This window comes from Oryctolagus cuniculus, chromosome 13, assembly GCF_964237555.1.
Source record: "Oryctolagus cuniculus chromosome 13, mOryCun1.1, whole genome shotgun sequence".
Lineage (NCBI taxonomy): Eukaryota > Metazoa > Chordata > Mammalia > Lagomorpha > Leporidae > Oryctolagus > Oryctolagus cuniculus.
The window spans coordinates 64,306,130-64,323,378 of NC_091444.1; the positions used below are offsets into that span (position 1 = coordinate 64,306,130).

Genomic DNA, 17,249 nt, shown 5'->3' on the forward strand with positions numbered 1-17,249 from the left:
GAGCCAGTCCTGGGCCAGCATTCTATTCACTACCCAGGCCCTGTACGCCTGTATTCTAATAGCTCTGTTTCACAGCTCTGAGGCTGATCATTGCAATTAACGAAAACAGGACTACAAGGATCATTGGAGAAAGATTGGGACAAATATTGCTACCTGCAGTTGGGATGTTGCAGGGTTTTTCTCATGAGGACCCTTCCTCTTCTTTAGTCACTGGATTCTGGGTCTGAAAAATATCTCAGGTCTCAGAAACCTACATAAGTACACTTTCCATTAGGGCGCTCATCCATTCGTCCTTCAATCTGTGGTTGTATAAATTAAGCCACGCCCATGTTTGGGCCATTTGTGGTGCCTTAGGAACATGGTAATCTATTAACCATCTCCATAGCTCTGTGCATGGGCTCGGTACCTAGTTGAGCCACTGATCTCACCACTCACTCTGATCATTGTGCCACTTGGATTTTGATAGTTAAATGTAACCACCTGGACTCTAATAGCTGGGAATCCTAGAATCCTTGTTGTCATCAGGAATCCCAGTTCTCCAGTTTTATTTTTTTTTTTTTCCCGACAGGTAGAGTTATAGACAGTGAGAGAGAGAGAGAGAGAGAGAGACAGAGAGAAAGGTCTTCCCTCTGTTGGTTCACTCCCCAAGTGGCCGCCATGGCCGGCATTGCACCGATCCGAAGCCAGGAGCCAGGCACTTCTTCCTGGTCTCCCATGCAGGTGCAGAGGTCCAGGCACTTGGGCCATCCTCCACTGCCTTCCTGGGCCACAGCAGAGAGCTGGACTGGAAGAGGAGCAACCGGGACTAGAACCCGGCACCCATATGGGATGCTGGCTCCGCAGGCAGAGGATTAACCTAGTGAGCCACAGTGCCAGCCCCTGGAATCCCAGTTTTTTGGTTTTTTTTTGTTTTTTTTTGTTTTTTTTTTTTTGACATGCAGAGTGGACAGTGAGAGAGAGAGACAGAGAGAAAGGTCTTCCTTCGCCGTTGGTTCACCCTCCAGTGGCCTCCGTGGCTGGCGCACCGTGCTGATCTGAAGTCAGGAGCCAGGTGCTTCTCCTGGTCTCCCATGGGGTGCAGGGCCCAAGCACTTGGGCCATCCTCCACTGCACTCCCGGGCCACAGCAGAGAGCTGGCCTGGAAGAGGGGCAACCAGGAAAGAATCCGGCGCCCCGACCGGGACTAGAACCTGGTGTGCCGGCGCCGCAGGAGGAGGATTAGCCTATTGAGCCCGCGGCGCTAGCCCCCAGTTCTTAAAACAGGTGTGTTCTATTGAGTACAACCAACTTTTCAACAAGGCTGGTGTCCCTCTCCCAAGTTCATTTCTTCTTCTTCCTGACTATAGTAAGTCCCCACTTCTCTGAATCTTTTGGTCTTTTCTTTCATTTCCTGGCACAGGAGTTCTAGCATATCTGCTTCATTTAGCCTGGGCCATTGTTTTCTCTGATCTCCCAGAAGCTATAGAAGCAAAATTTCTGCTTTGCCTCCGGGATCTTTGCCAGGTATGAAAAATTACTTCCTAGGAGATTGCTCCCATATCTATACAGTTTCCATTGTTCAACTTTATGTTGTACCTCTATGTTAAAAACATACCCATGGGGCTGGTGATGTGATGTAGTAGGTGAAGCTGCCACCTGCAGTGCTGGCATCACATATGGGCACCAGTTCAAGCCCCAGCTACTCCACTTTTGAGCCAGCTCTCTTATATGGCCTAGGAAAGCAGTGGATCCAAATGGGCCCCTGGCCCTGCATGGGAAACCTGGAGTGGCACAGCTGTGGCCTTTGCGGCCATCTGGGAAGTGAACCAGTGGATGGAAGACCTCTGTCTCTCTCTGCCTCTGCCTCTCTGTAACTCTACCTTTCAAATAAATCTTAAAAAAAAATCTAGGATTTGTTTTAATCAGGTGCAATGAAGGAAGAAATTTATACTCTCAGATCCCTAAACACAGGGGCACCATGCACCGTGTAGAGCTCCAAGGGGAGCGCTCCATCAGAAGATAGAAGGAAAGGGGCAGCCCAGAGCTTTTAATGGGGCTTTCTCCCGAAGGAAAGGAGGAAGCATGCCAAGTGTGGGGTTACATAGTTTGAATAATATCAGCAGACTCTGGGCTCTAGGGATGATCCCAGGTTTACTTTGGAGTGATTTAGGGCAGGTGGAATGTTGGCTTGGAGTGTGAGAGTTTGATGAAAGAGGTGGTTCAGAGTGGGTTTTGGATTGTTTGTTTTTTGTTTTTTGTTTTGTTTTGTTTTGATCAAAGGTGTCCTAGGAGAGTCAATTAGTTTCTGTAGGAATTATCTGAGCCTGGCAGTGTCCCCTGAATTAAGTCCCCAGTAGTCATGAGGGCAGCCTTTTGGCCTAGCACTAAGATACTGGTTATGATGCCTACATCCTGGGTTGATGTTGTGGCATAATGGGTTAAGCCACTACCTGTGATACTGGCATCCTGAATGGGTGCCAGTTCGAGTCCCAGCTGCTCCACTTCCAATCCAGCTCCCTGATAATGGCCTGGGAAAGCAGTAGAACATGGCCCAAATCCTTGATCCTCTGCACCCTCATGGGAGACCCAGAAGAAGCTCCTGGCTCCTGGCTTTGGCCTGGTCCAATGCTGGCTATTGTGAATATTTTGGGGAGCAAACCAGTGGATGAAAGATCTCTCTCTCTCTCTGTCTCTCCCTCTCTCTCTGTAGAAAGAAATAAATTTCTTTGAAAGAAAGAAAAAGATGTCCACATCCCACATCAGAGTACCTGTCGTTGAGTCCCTGCCACTTACACTAGGCACTGGATTGACATCTTGATTCCCAACTTCAGCTGTGGTCCAGCTTCCACCATTGTGGACGTTTGGGGAGTAAACCAGCAGATAGAAGTGCACACATGTGCTCTCTCTCACTTGTCCCCCCCCCCCCACACACACACATCGTCTCTCCCTCTCAAACAAATGTTTTTAAAATACAGAAAATGAGAAAAAAAAGTTTATAGAATCCCCAGTCTCCCTCCCTAACTCTCCTGATTCAGCACTCTCAGAAGCCAGCCCTGTGTCCTCTGCTGGCTCTCATGAGTTGGCTCTGGCTCGGTCCCATACATCCTTTAGGATATATACTTCATTGTCTTTTCTCACAGGTGTGGCACCTCCACATTGGGCTGTAGAATACAGTTTTAGCTTAATGGTCAAGAGTGAAGGTGAGGGCAGGCCCTGATGAGAGTGTTTGCCGTCTTGCAGCACCCTGGCTGCTGTACCGTCTTCAAGCAGGTTGGAGAATGCTAACCCTTAATTTGGAGGAGGGAGTATTTCTTCAGGTTCCAGGGTTCCAGGGAGTCAGGATTTTCCATTCAAGAGTGTCAGCCTGAATGCCTCAGCCTCCTAGTTCCAGATTTTGTGCCTTAGAAATCAGAGCCCTGACTTGGGTCAAGCAGAACTACCTACGTTGAGGGTTTAACCCGGTCTAGGATCCTGTTCCTCTTGTGATTAAATCCTGCGCCTGATCCTTAGCTTTTCCTGCCCTCCGACTGCTGGGGCTGGGGATTCCTTTATATGCTGCCAAGAAAGGCCTTTGACTTTCACACTTAGATTGTAATTTGTGCAATCGCTGTCATCCAATTCCATTGTCCTTCTAATTCCGATTACCCCCCTACATACATTTCTCAGATGCCTTACATATTTCATCTGCCAGTGAACTTCCTTTCACTGATGGAATGAAATTTCCTCTGGACAAAAATTTTAGCAAGTGCATTGCTGTCTTTTGCCAAGACTAGCAGGTAAGAAGTCATCATTGGGGCCGGCACTGTGGTGTAGCAGGTAAAGCTGCTGCCTGCAGTGCCAGCATTCCATATGGGTACCAGTTCAAGTCCCAGCTGTTCCACTTCCAATTAAGCTCTCTGCTGTGGCCTGGGAAAGCAGTAGAAGACAGCCCAAGTTCTTGGTCCCTGCACCTGTGTGGAGGATCTGGAAGAAGCTCCTGGCTCCTGGCTTTGGATCAGCGCAGCTCTGGCCATTGCGGCCAACTGGGGAGTGAACCAGCAGATGAAAGACCCCTCTCTCTCTTTCCCTCTGCCTCTCCTTCTCTCTCTGTGTAACTCTGACTTTCAAATAAATAAATAAATCTTTTTTTAAAAAAAGTCATCATTGGCCGGCGCCGTGGCTCAATAAGCTAATCCTCCACCTTGCGGCGCCAGCACACCGGGTTCTAGTTCCGGTTGGGGCGCCAGATTCTGTCCCGGTTGCCCCTCTTCCAGGCCAGCTCTCTGCTATGACCCGGGAGTGTAGTGGAGGATGGCCCAAGTGCTTGGGCCCTGCACCCCATGGGAGACCAGGAGAAGCACCTGGCTCCTGGCTTCGGATCAGTGTGGTGTGCCTGTAGCAGCGGCCATTGGAGGGTGAACCAATGGCAAAAGGAAGACCTTTCTCTCTGTCTCTCTCTCTCACACTATCTACTCTGCCTGTCAAAAAAAAAAAAAAAAAAAAAAAGTCATCATTGCCAGCCAGACAGCAGGTGACTGAACTGTAGAATCCTGTCTCAGCCTCTGTTTCCTTGGACATTTCCTGCTGTCATCAGTTACACGTTGATTCCCTGGGAAACACTGTGAGCTGAAGGTGAGCATGCAGGAAGTTTTAGTGTTCTTTTGATGACCCGCCCTAGAGCTTTAAAGGGCTGGAAATGATCAGAGGGAGAAGTTGGCTGATGCTGTGGTTTCACCAAAGACTTCAGCTGGCCCCATGGGGAGCTCTGATCCTAGGATGGCTCTTCAGAGTTGAGGATTTGGGGTAAGCGTTCTGAGCCATCTACCTCTGCAATGAACAGTCATTGGATACAGGCGGCCTTAGGAAGAAGAGGTGACCTTGGCCAAGGGGCTCTCTGCAGGCAAGGGCAATGTCTGGAGAAGGCCAATAGCTGAAGGCTCTTAGCCAGCAGCACTGCCAGAGTCCTTTAGATCTGCAGGGTAATCTGGATGGCGCACATACCATTCCACACCTGGCAGCCTGGACATGATTTATCTTAACGTGCTCATCCCCCATCAAGGGGCAGGCTGTCTGCTTGGACATATGGTCTCTCTTTCATGATTATTTAATCTGTATTTTCATCAACTCCTCTGTGGGAGAATTACTTAGCTTTAGGATCTTAAATACCCAGATTTGTGGTGGGCCCAAAAGGCAAGGAATGAGAAGGGCAGCATCATTTTGTTAAGGTTCATTTTTCTAGAGACAATGGGCTAACCTAAATGGGATCACGTCTAGCATTTATTTAAGAATAGGACCAGGCGGGCGCCGCGGCTCACTAGGCTAATCCTCCACCTTGCGGCGCCGGCACCCTGGATTCTAGTCCCGGTCGGGGCGCCGGATTCTGTCCTGGCTGCCCCTGTTCCAGGCCAGCTCTCTGCTGTGGCCAGGGAGTGCAGTGGAGGATGTCCCAAGTGCTTGGGCCTTGCACCCGCATGGGAGACCAGGATAAGTACCTGGCTGCTGCCATCGGATCAGTGCAGTGCGCCGGCCACAGCGGCCATTGGAGGGTGAACCAACGGCAAAGGAAGACCTTTCTCTCTGTCTCTCTCTCACTGTCCACTCTGCCTGTCAAAAATAAAAAAAAAATAAAAAATAAAAAAAAAGAATAGGACCGGAAGTTCAGGACCTAGAAAACTGATCATGTTGAAGAGGAGTACTTACAGGTGATGGTTGGACAACCCATTACCCAATAAGGACTCTGGAAGAACAATGCGATGCTACACAGTTTAACACCTCAGCTTTGAAGATGTGCTAATTATTGGATAAGTTTGCTGCCTTTTGAGGTTTTGGAACTAGTTTAAACCATTCTAATTCATTTCTTCTTTTTTTCCTATTTTATTTTCCCATTTAGTTGAAAGGAAGAAAGAAAGAGAGAGGGAGAGAGAGAGATCTTCCATCCACTGGTTCACTCCCCAAATGCTTAACTACAAAGCCAGGGGCCCAGAACTCCAGCAAGCTCTCCCAGTTGGGTAGCAGGGACCAACTATTTGAGCTATCACCTGTTGCCTCCCAGGGTGCACATTATTAGGAAGATAAAATGAGGAGCAGCGCCAATGATATGGGGAAGTAGGCAAGAAGATTAGGTAGGAACAATTGAGCTAGAATCATAATTTCTGCCTCCAACCCTATATTGTAACTTCTCCCCCTTCCCTGTCAATCCTGTATGTCCAGTTTCCCATGATGCACTTGGGTCTCATCCAGGACCAGGAAAGAAGTGATGTCCTGATGGCCATGTGGAAAGTAAACTCCATGCAGAGGCACCACGAAAGCCTCATGCATGCTAAACTCCACCCTGTTTGTATATTCAATTAGGGTGATACCCCCTATACTATATAAGAGACTGACAACATGGGAGGGACCCTTCTGTTACTCTGGACCATGCTTATGGGTCCGTGTTTGGCCACCACTCACTCTTGCTTCATGGGCAGCTCCTTGGCCCACTCATGACAGGTATCTCTCCAAGTGGGGTGATCCACATCTATGTATGAATGTATATTCACTCTCTTTCGCTAATAAATCCTACTTGCACTTATGTATTTATTTATGTTTCTACTTTGAATTTTTTTTTAAAGATTTATTTATTTGAAAGACAGAGTTACAGAGAAGGAAAGATAGAGAGAGGTCTTCCATCTATGATTCATCCCCAAATGGCTATAACAGCCAGGGCTAAATCAGGCTGAAGCCAGGAGCCAGGAGCTTGGGTAGGAGAGGCCCAAGCACTTGGGCCTTCTCCACTGCTTTCCCAGGCCCATTAGCAGGGAGCTGGATTGAATATGGTACAGCTGGGAATCAAACTGGCACCCACATGGGATGCCAGCATCACAGGCAGCGGCTTAACCTGCTGTGCCACAGTGCTGGCCCCATGCTTTGAATTCTTATCTCCATAGGGGCAAGAACCTGGAATAAAGATTAAGATACATAGACCTTGACCAGGACTTGAACCCAGGCTCTTGTATGCAGCCTGTCTCAAGCAGTATCTTAACTGTTGTGCCAAACACTGACCTCTCTAGTTTATTTCAAACAATTTGGTAGGCCAGCGCTGCAGCTCACTAGGCTAATCCTCCACCTGCGGTGCCAGCACCCCGGGTTCTAGTCCCAGTTCAGGCGCCGGATTCTGTCCCGGTTGCTCCTTTTCCAGTCCAGCTCTCTGCTATGGCCCGGGAGGGCAGTGGAGGATGGCCCAAGTCCTTGGGCCCTGCATCCACAAGGGAGACCAGGAGAAGCACCTGGCTCCTGGCTTCGGATCAGCACGGTGTGCTGGCCGCAGCGCACTGGCCACAGCGGCCATTGTGGAGTGAACCAACGGCAAAGGAAGACCTTTATCTCTGTCTCTCTCTCTCACTGTCCACTCTGCCTGTCAAAAAATAAAAAATAAATAAAAAAATAAAACATTTTGGTAGACAGGGGTAGTTCCTTCTCATACAGCATTTATTAGAAAATACTGATCAATATAGAAGGCTCTTTGGGTAGGCCCCAAATTTATCACATGAGGTCTTTGGCTTAAAGGAATTTGGCCTGTGTTCTCATGGCTACTGGCTAGAATGTCAAAGTTGCGTAGTTTCTTTTGAGCTAGGCCATCTCTGGTGCAAATGAAAGGAAACTATCTCCAGTTCAGGGGCAGGGGAGCTCTTTTGAACCCCCAAGCCTGAAATGATATGTGTGTGGTACATGCATGTGTGTAGTTGTGGTACAGTCATGGCCTGCATGTGTGTAGTAGCTATAGTACATTCATGGTCTGTGTAAGTGTGGCTGTGGTAAAATTCATGGTCTGTGTTGTCACTCCCCGTCTTCGTGGAGGAACGACACAGGACCCTGCGCTGTTCTTTTGTCTGCTCGGCCCTCCCCGGGTTTGCTGCTGGTTCTTCCCGGGTTGGCTACTGACCCTTCCACCTCCGTGGAAGGGCGGTTCCCCCTGGCCACTTTCCCCACTTCCGCAGGGGAGCGGCACACCGCCGGCCGGCTCTCTCGGGGGCTGCACAGGTGTTCCTTCAGATAGATGTTCCCCTTAGATGTTCCTGGTGCATGTTGTCTCTCTCCTCCTTTATAGTCCTCTTCCGCCAATCCCAACTCTGCTACCCACACGCCGAGTACGCTGCTCTCCTCCAATCAGGAGCAAGATCAGCTCCTGCAGCTCAGTCAATCAAGTTGGCGAGAGGCAGCTGCATAGAAGTTGTTGCTCCCTTCTCAGCGCCATATTGTGGGAGAGCAGATGCATAGAATAAGTCTTAATTCCAGTAACTTAGTCTAGTCCGGGTTGCTCCCCACATGTGTATGTGTAGCTGTGGTACAGCCATGGCCTACAAGAGTCCAGTGTGCACTTAGATGATATTCTAGGTGTGATTAGCAACTGTTACCATCAGTTGATGGGCAGCAAATCCCTAGAAGGAGCTCTGAGTGTGTTTTTGCTTTTTCCATTTTGCTTTTAAGTCAGAAAAGAAAAGAAAACAGTTAGAATTAACTTTTATTAGAAGTAGCAACAGTATGGGTGGAGGCTATCATTTTCTCCCTCTCTCAGTGTTCTTAACATTGAAAAGACATTGATGTTTGCCAAAAGAGGACCAGCTTGTAAGTTGCATATGAGACCCACCTGCACATTGCACTGCTTCTGGGGTACAGAGGCAGTTGTGTTTTACATATTTTTAAAAGATTTGTTATTTGTTTATTTGAAAGGCAGAGTGACGGAGAGAGAGGGAGAAGAAAGAGAGGGAGAAATCTTCTACTGCTGGTTTATTCCTCAAATAGTCCTAACAACTGGAGCTGGGCCAGGCCAAAGGTAGGAGCAAGGAATTCTATCCTAGTCTCCCACATGGATGTTAGGGGTGCAAGCACTTGGGCCATCTTCCACTGCCTTCCCACGTGCATTAGCAGGAAGCTGGATCAGAAGTAGAGTAGCCAGGATTTGAACTGGTACTCCGATATGGAATGCTAGCATTGCAAGCAGTGACTTAACCTTCTATGCCACAACACCTGCCTGGAAGTTGTCTTTTAGTGTGGCAAGATTGAGTAAATACAAATACAGAAGCTGGGGGCTGGCATTTGACCTAGTGGTTAAGACACTGGAGTTTGATGTCTGGCTCCTGAGTCCAGCTTCCTGCCAGTGCAAACCTCTGGAGTCAGCAGATGACAGCTCAAGCAGCTGTATGCCTGCTACCCATGTGGGAGGCCTCTTTGCAGTCCTGGCTCCTGACTCTGGCTGTGGGCCTGGACCCAGGCCACTGTGGGCAATCTGGGGAGTAAACCAGCAGATGGGAAATCTGACTGTCTGATTACCTCTCAAATAAAGAGAGGGAAAGAAAAACAGATACTAAAATTCAATTCAAATGAAAAATTTGTCACATGAACAATAAATGGTTTTTAGTGTTAAGTATGTTCCAAATATTGTGTAGTATCCTGCATTTTATGTACCAACTCTACAGTCTCTTGAAAACAAAACTATTCGGTTATACAAAACAACTTGCAAGGTGAGGGGGACCAGCATTGTAGCTGACCTTGACAATAAAAAAGGGATAATAAACGTAAAGACCCATGAAAAAAGTAACAAAGAAGAAGTTATAACTGTGTTAGACAGTCACATAAAATTAGATTGCCCAATTAAATAAAAATAAATTTAAAATGGAATTTACATGCCAAAGCAGAGCACTAGAATTGCCAGACAGTGGGGACAAAGTACAAATGATTGCTGAAATGAACTAGTCCTGATAGGCATCCAAGACAAAGAGGGGTGAAGCTTGATGGTGGTCGCCATGTTGATTTCCAGTGAGAAATGAATAATGTTCATGTTGATCTGTGACTCTAGAATTTTAAAAGATTGGGCAAGCCTTCATTGTAATTAACCTGCTCTCTGTCAGGAGCTCTGGCATAAAGATACATTGGCCACCATCAAACCAGAGCAACAAAGCATCCCCATAACCCTTTGTGGGTCCTGGTGTACCCTGGATCAGCTCAACAGCAAGTGTGCACAGGTCTCTCAGGAGCCACAGATCCTGTCTTGACATGCCCATCTTGGTGACAAGGGGGCCTCGTCCTATAAAACCACAATAATTAAAACCGTGTACAATAGTTGCAGGGTTAACGGATTTATTAGCACAAAAAGACTCTTATTTTCTGGGATATTATCATGTAATGAAAGCAAAGCATAAAGTGATTAATAAATGATAGTAGGACAACTGGTTTGCCATTTGGAGAAAAATATTACAATTAACAGACCTTTCTTTTGGGGAGAATTAATGTAACGGTCTTTTTTCTGGGCCATCGATGTGGTAAAAGCAGTAGTCCTCAGAAAAGTAAATTCCAAACTGGCATTTGGGGCTGCAGGGGATTTCTGGGACTTTTTCTGTCCCTCGGTCTCTTCTTGGCTCAATGCAGTCGCCACTAAGACTGCAGATAAGGAAGAGAACACAGGAAGAGCATCAAGAAGTCACAGTCCCACATAAAGCAATAATGAAATCTAACCTACACATCCTCTGGAAAATTAAATGTGCCTCCCTAGGCTAGGATAGAAATTGAGGTATATTCCAACATTCAAGGATTTCCCAGGCTCTGAAAGACTCAGGGGTGTCCGTAACTCTAGATATGATCTGAGAAATTTATAATGGAAAAGAAGACAACATAAAAGTATTATTAAAAAAAAAAAAAAAAAAAAAAAAAAAAAAAAAAACCTCTTCCACCTCAGCACTTACTGTTGGAAACCTCTACCCTTGGTGACATTTAATGACATGGAATGAGTAGAAGACCTCTGGGTGTGGTTCAGAAGAAGGAGACCATGACCTTGGCAGGCCACTTGCTGTGTCCTTGGCTTCTGTCATTCCTAATGCATGGCGAGGGGATGGAGCAGCTGATCTCTCAGGTTGCTTCTGTGATCACTCAAGTGCAGCACTGCATGATGGGTCCCATCTACACTCGGAGCAGGCAGCTCAAGCTCTTTATTTGAAAAAGTGCCTCTATCCTTGACATCTCTGTGTAATGTCCCTGGGTCTGGGAACACAGACGCAAAAATGGAAAAACCTTAATGGAAATGATTTTGAGCTCTGTCTCTCTTCCTTTCTGGATTTGCCCTATACCCAGTCCTGGTTGGAATGTTTTCTTTTTATAAGCAACTCAGAAAGATGAGAGGCAGTAATTGTAGAAAACCACGGTTGTTTATCAGTAATCGGAAAAGCATAATCTCCTACTCAGTTCTTTCTTTCTCCTCTTGCACTGAGGTCTGTGGAACTGGTTTACCCAGCTTTGGAATAATTAATAAATGTTATGTTCGTAGTAGTAAATTTGGATTAGCTTTGGGGAAGACATTCCAAAAAGTGGTACCAGGACAGACTGGAAAAAGACAGTCCGAAACCATCTTTTAGGGTAGAGAATAATCCAGTCTTCAAACACCATGGTAAACAAAATCACATTTGCAAGTGAACCATCCAAAAAATCATGAATCAGAGGTGACTACAGAAGTACATTTACTTTATGCAAACATTTCCTTGGTGGCATAAAAAAAAAAACAAAGTTTGTTTTCTGGCTGGAGAACATACCACAGCTATGACTCAGTCCTGACAGAGCTTCCTGACCAGTCTGCTCTGTGGCGAGAAGGAACAATCAGGCTGGTGAACAACCAGTCACACGGCCTGGCTTCCTTGCGCCATAGACAATGTGACTTTTCCTCATTGTTTCCTTTTTCTCCTTCTTATTTAAAAAACAAAAATCCTTTATGGAGAAATTTCAGGATAGTCAAGTCAAGTGAGGTATGCTCCTTGTGCCTCAATTTCTACATCTGTAAATGTGATGAGAAGCAAATGTTCTATACATATGAGATGCTGAGAATAGGACTTGGAATGAAACAACTGTTCAGTCAATGTCGCATTATCATTATCTTATTGGAAAGCTTGCCAATGTCCCGCCTTCTGGTCTCATTTCATTCTACCCTTCTCACCAGAGGCCTTATATATCTGCCACACTATATTCCTTACATAATGGTTGTTAAGGGTTAAATCACTCCCCCCCCACCACCACATACACACAGATGTATGTGTTTGGAGCAGGTGTTTGGCTCAGGGGTTAAGACTCCCAAATGCTATATTGGAGTGTCTGGGTTCTGATTCCAGCTTCCTGCTGGTGTATACCCTGGTAGGCAGCAGGTGATGACTCAAATACTTGGGTCCCTGCCACCCACATGGGAAACCTGGATTGAGTATCAGGCTCCTGGTTTCAGGCTGGTCCAGCCCTAGCTGTTGTAGGCATTTGGGGAGTGAACTAGAGGAGGAAAGATCTCTGTCAGTCTCTGTCTTTGTACTCTGCCTTTCAAATAAAATGAAAATAAATAAATAAAAAATTTAAAACTATGTGTTGAAGTCCTATTCTCCAATATTTCAAACTGTGACCTTGTTTGGAAATGGTATGTAAATGGCATTGATGTAGTTAAAATGGCACCAGTAGGGTGGACCCCTTGTTCAATATGACTGATGTCCTTATAAAAAGGGAAAGTTTGGACACAGAGGAATACACAGACACCCATACCCAGGGAGACGGAGAGGGGGGAGAGAGAGAGAGAGAGAGTATTTGTGTGTTGAGGCCATGTAAAATTCACAGGGAGAACACTGTGTAAAGATGAAGGCGGAAATCAGGGTGATGCTTCCACAAGCCAATGAATGCCAGAGAGTGCCAGCAATGTACCAGAAGCCAGTAAGAGGCATAAAACAGACTCTCCCTCAGAGGAAACCGACCCTGCTGATACCTCAAGCTCAGACTCCAGTCTCCAGAGCTGGGAAACAGGAAGTCTGAAGTTTAAGCCATGGAACTTTCTGACAGTGGCCCCAGCAAACTAATGCACTGGTACATGACTTGCATTTTCCCACCTCTGTGTTTCCACCAAGCTATAACCTTTAACTGGAAAAATCAACTCATATCTCAAATGCCATATTTGCCTGCTCAGATTACTGCAATCAGAATTAATGTATTTCCTATGCTGTTCTATTTATGTGCCACTCATAGCTCTTATCACAGTCCTTGTCAATTATTAGTTATTTGTGACTAGGCCTGTCTACCGCAGTAGCATACACTGCATTTCTTGTGATATACCTTGTATAGATTATAAATCACAACTTACTTTTCAAGGACACATTTTAAAAACACTGACTATGATACTTTTATTAGCAATAGTAAAACAGACACATTGCAAGACATGAAACACAAGTTTAAGGGGGATGTTGTTCCAAAGTATTTATAGCGTAATCAGTAAATGCAAGAAACTTTCAGTAAACTCTGGCAAGTAAGCAAAAAAAAAAAGTAGACATATTCTGTATTGCTGTCTATCTGTCAGACATATGTATGATATTGATGGGTCGATTCCTTCACAGGAAGCTGCATTGCATTTGACTGGCAGGTGTCTGCTGTGTACTCAGTAGCAGCCAGACTTGACCACAAGGAGCTAATTAGAAAAGACTTGTATTATAGTATTTCCTTTTTTATTATTATTTATTTTTAAATATTTATTTTATTTATTTGAAAGGCAGAGTTACAGAGAGAGGTAGACAGAGAGAGAGAGAGAGATCTTCCATTGTTGGTTCACTCCCCAGATGGCCACAACAGCCGGAGCTGCGCAGAAGCAAAGTCAGGAGCCAGGAGCCCCCTCCAGGTCTCCCATGCAGGTGTAGGGGCCCAAGCACTTGGGCCATCTTCTACTGCTATCCCAGGCCATAGCAGAGATCTTGATCAGAAGAGGAGCAGCCGGGACTAGAACCGGCGCCCATATGGGATGTTGGCAATGCAGGCGGCGGCTTCACCTGCTACACCACAGCGCCGGCCCCCATGGTATTTCCTTTTATTCAGGGATTATTTTTTATGTAGATGTGTACCAGTATTTTTTTTTCTATTTCAGAGGGAAATAGACACAGTGAGATTATGTAAACTTCCTTTTTTTTGGTGAAACCAGCCCTTCAGTTTACATCTTAAGGTGATCACTTTTCCTTTTCCCAGTGTCCACACTCAGGAACCACTGCTCCTTCCGTCCCACTGGCACTTCTCTTACCCCTCAACCCAACGTAAAATGCATTTGTCAGGGAGCTCACTGGAGGATAGGAGGGAGAAACATATTTTACTCTTGAGCAAGTCTAATAACCTCCATCAGGGAGGAATTTAATATATGGGAACTGGTGGCCTCATGTTTCTTAAATCTAGTTAAATGGCTCCAGTCCAAGACCGGAAACCCCAGTGAGCATTGTATTTGATTCCCTTCTCACACTCAGGGCCAGCCAGTCAGTCCTGGAGTTGTGTTGATTCCACCTCCTGGATATGTTTCCAGCCTGTCTCCTTTTCTGTCCTCATTGTCACCTCCTTAGCTCAAGTCACCTTCAATTCTCATTTAGATAGCCAAACAGGTCTCTCACAACCTCCCGGCAGCCAGTTGCCTACCAACCACTGTCCACACCCTAAAACACATATTTGATCACTCTGAGTGAGTGCTTATTATGTTGCCAGAGAAATGTGGAAAACACATCTCTCATTTACTCATCATAACAATCTAGTGAAATGATTTCCTTTCAAACAGATGAGAAAACTCCTGAGAACTTTAGGCATTTTCCAGAGTTTCCAAAACAAGTAAGTGACAAAACTAGGATTCAGATTCATGCTGGCTCCAGAACACAGTGAAGCCCTGCGTTGTATGATCCCTTTGATAACTGTCCTGAAAATTCCAGAACAAGAGCCAAACTCACTAAAGTGCAGGGAGAGGGCTTCCTCGGACTGACTCCTGGTTGCTCTTTGCCTCCTCATTCCTCCTGTCTCTCCTTCAACCAGACAGAAGCACTTGCTTTACACACTCTCTCCCCTCCAAACTTCTGCATACACTGCTCACTCTCTGGAATGAGCTTTCCACCTCTCCTGCTAGACTCCTGTCGTCATCATGGCTTCTGTGTATTGAGTGCTAATTTGGTGGCGGGTACATTAACTATTCTAATTCATTCATCATCATAACTCTGTAAAATGGAAATGTTTGTCTCTTATATAGAAATGGAAACTGAGCCTTGAGAGGCAAAATAAATTTCTCACCAATTTAGGCAATAAGTCAACCCAGGCTTGTTGTGGCCAAGCTTTTGCCCAACCACTTAAAGAACTCATTTTTTTAAATTGAGGTATGTTGGGGCTCATAAAATGGTAGCCCAAAGACTAGTGCTTTATTAAGCTATAAAGTGACAGAAGTGGCCTCAGGGTCAAGTTCCCTGCAACCTTGAGTAAGGAGGAACTCCCTCCAGAATCCCTTATTTCACTGAAGAACACTTCTTCCAAAATAGTTGCCTTGAACCCCATCCCTAAGAATCTCATCAAGTAACCAGGAAAGATTAACTGTGGGCAAAAGAAGAGACCACAATTCTATATACCTACCACATCCCACCTAGACAGAATTGCCTACAAGACTTTATTTCCATTATGACAACGTTAGTTCATCATGACTTTGCCACTCATCCCTTCCATAGGTTGTCTCAGGAGACACCCACCCATTTATTTTTTTTCAGTAGCTTGGCCCTCAGAGAGACTCGGACTTTGTGAATGACTCTCCTGTTGTGATTTTTCTTGTGCATGTTAATGAATTAGTACAGCCTTTTGTCCTATCAGTCTGCCCATTGTCAATTCATTTCAGCAAACCTTTGGAGGGTAAAGAGACATCTTATGTCCCTGAAGGTATTACATACAAGAAAATTCAGCCATTTTCAGTGATAAATTTGATGTTACAGTTTGATAAATTTGATAAATTGTATGTGACCATGAATAATCACTACTACCGTTTTTTAAAAAATGATTTATTTATTTGAAAGTCAGAGAGAATATTTCATCTGCTGGTTCACTCCCCAAATGGCTGCAACAGCCAGGGCTGAGCCAGAGGGCAGCCAGGAGCTTCATCTGGGTCTTCCACGAGGGTGCAGAGACCCAGACACTTGGATCATCCTTTGCTGCTTTTCCAGGCACATTATCAGGGAGCAGGATCAGAAGTGGTGCCCACATGGGATGCCAGTATCATAGGTGTCAGCTTAACCCGCTGTGCCACAACGTGGGCCCCAATCATCACCATAATAATTCCTTTATTCTAAAGGCCTCCTTTTGCCCTTTTTATAGCAAATCCTCCTCTCCCAACCCTCAAGCAATCACTACTCTGATTCCTGTCACAAAAGTAAATCCTCACAGGATATCCTTTGGTCTTTTCCTTTGACTTTTTTCATTCAATTCACTGTATTTAAAATGCATCCACATTTTCATGGATATTAATATATTATTCCTTTGTATTGCTGAGTAATATTCCATAGTATGAATATAGTAAGTTGTTTGTCTACTCATCAATTGATGGAAATTTGAATTTCTTGCAGTGTTTGGCTCTTATGAATAATGCTATCAATATTAAATACACATCATGTGTTGATATATTGTCATTTCCCTTGAGCAAACAACTAGGAGTGGAATTGCTGGGTCATATGTGAGATAAGTCTGTGTTTAACTTTACAAGAGACTGCCACACTGTTCTCTAAAGTAGATGTACTGTTTGACATTCCCTCTAGAATTTTACTTCTCCTTTTCCAATATACTTGCCGTTTATTTCTTTTTCTTGCCTAATTATACTAGCTAGGACATTCTGTGCATGTTACATAAGAGTGGCGAGAGCAGATACCCTGTTCTGGTTCTTTGTTTTAGCTGGAAAGCATTAGCAGCTGTAGGTAATACTCCTTCTCCCTCACTGAGAAAAACAACTCAACTCTGTTTCAATCCTAGTTAAAATCAACCAGATGTCCTTGAAGGCAGACATGAGTTCCAGTTGATTGGATGAAGACACATTCAGGTAAATGCCCCTTGAGAAGAAACCTCAATCCCCAACCCAGCTGAAACGGGGTTAGAGATTTCACACATAACCATCATTCTTGTCCTCAGCTTCACATTTCTAACATAGAAAGCCAATCCCGGGCCGGCGCCACGGCTCACTAGGCTAATCCTCCGCCTTGCGGCGCCGGCACACCGGGTTCTAGTCCCGGTCGGGGTGCCAGATTCTGTCCCAGTTGCCCCTCTTCCAGGCCAGCTCTCTGCTGTGGCCAGGGAGTGCAGTGGAGGATGGCCCAAGTCCTTGGGCCCTGCACCCCATGGGAGACCAGGAGAAGCACCTGGCTCCTGCCACCGGATCAGCGCGGTGCGCTGGCCGCAGCGCGCTGGCTGCGGCGGCCATTGGAGGGTGACCCAACGGCAAAGGAAGACCTTTCTCTCTGCTCTGTCTCTCTCTCTCACTGTCCACT

The 17,249-nt window shown here is 45.7% G+C and overlaps 1 protein-coding gene across 1 annotated transcript in view; it reads left to right on the top strand.

The window, feature by feature from the left end:
- SPMIP3 (sperm microtubule inner protein 3) overlaps positions 1 to 17,249 on the top strand; it is a 67,752-nt gene that overhangs the window by 4,881 nt on the left and 45,622 nt on the right. Inside the window, exon 2 of the mRNA XM_070055623.1 lies at positions 16,738 to 16,804. The gene's annotated coding sequence lies outside the window, so the exon portion shown is untranslated. The remainder of the gene's footprint in view (positions 1 to 16,737; positions 16,805 to 17,249) is intronic.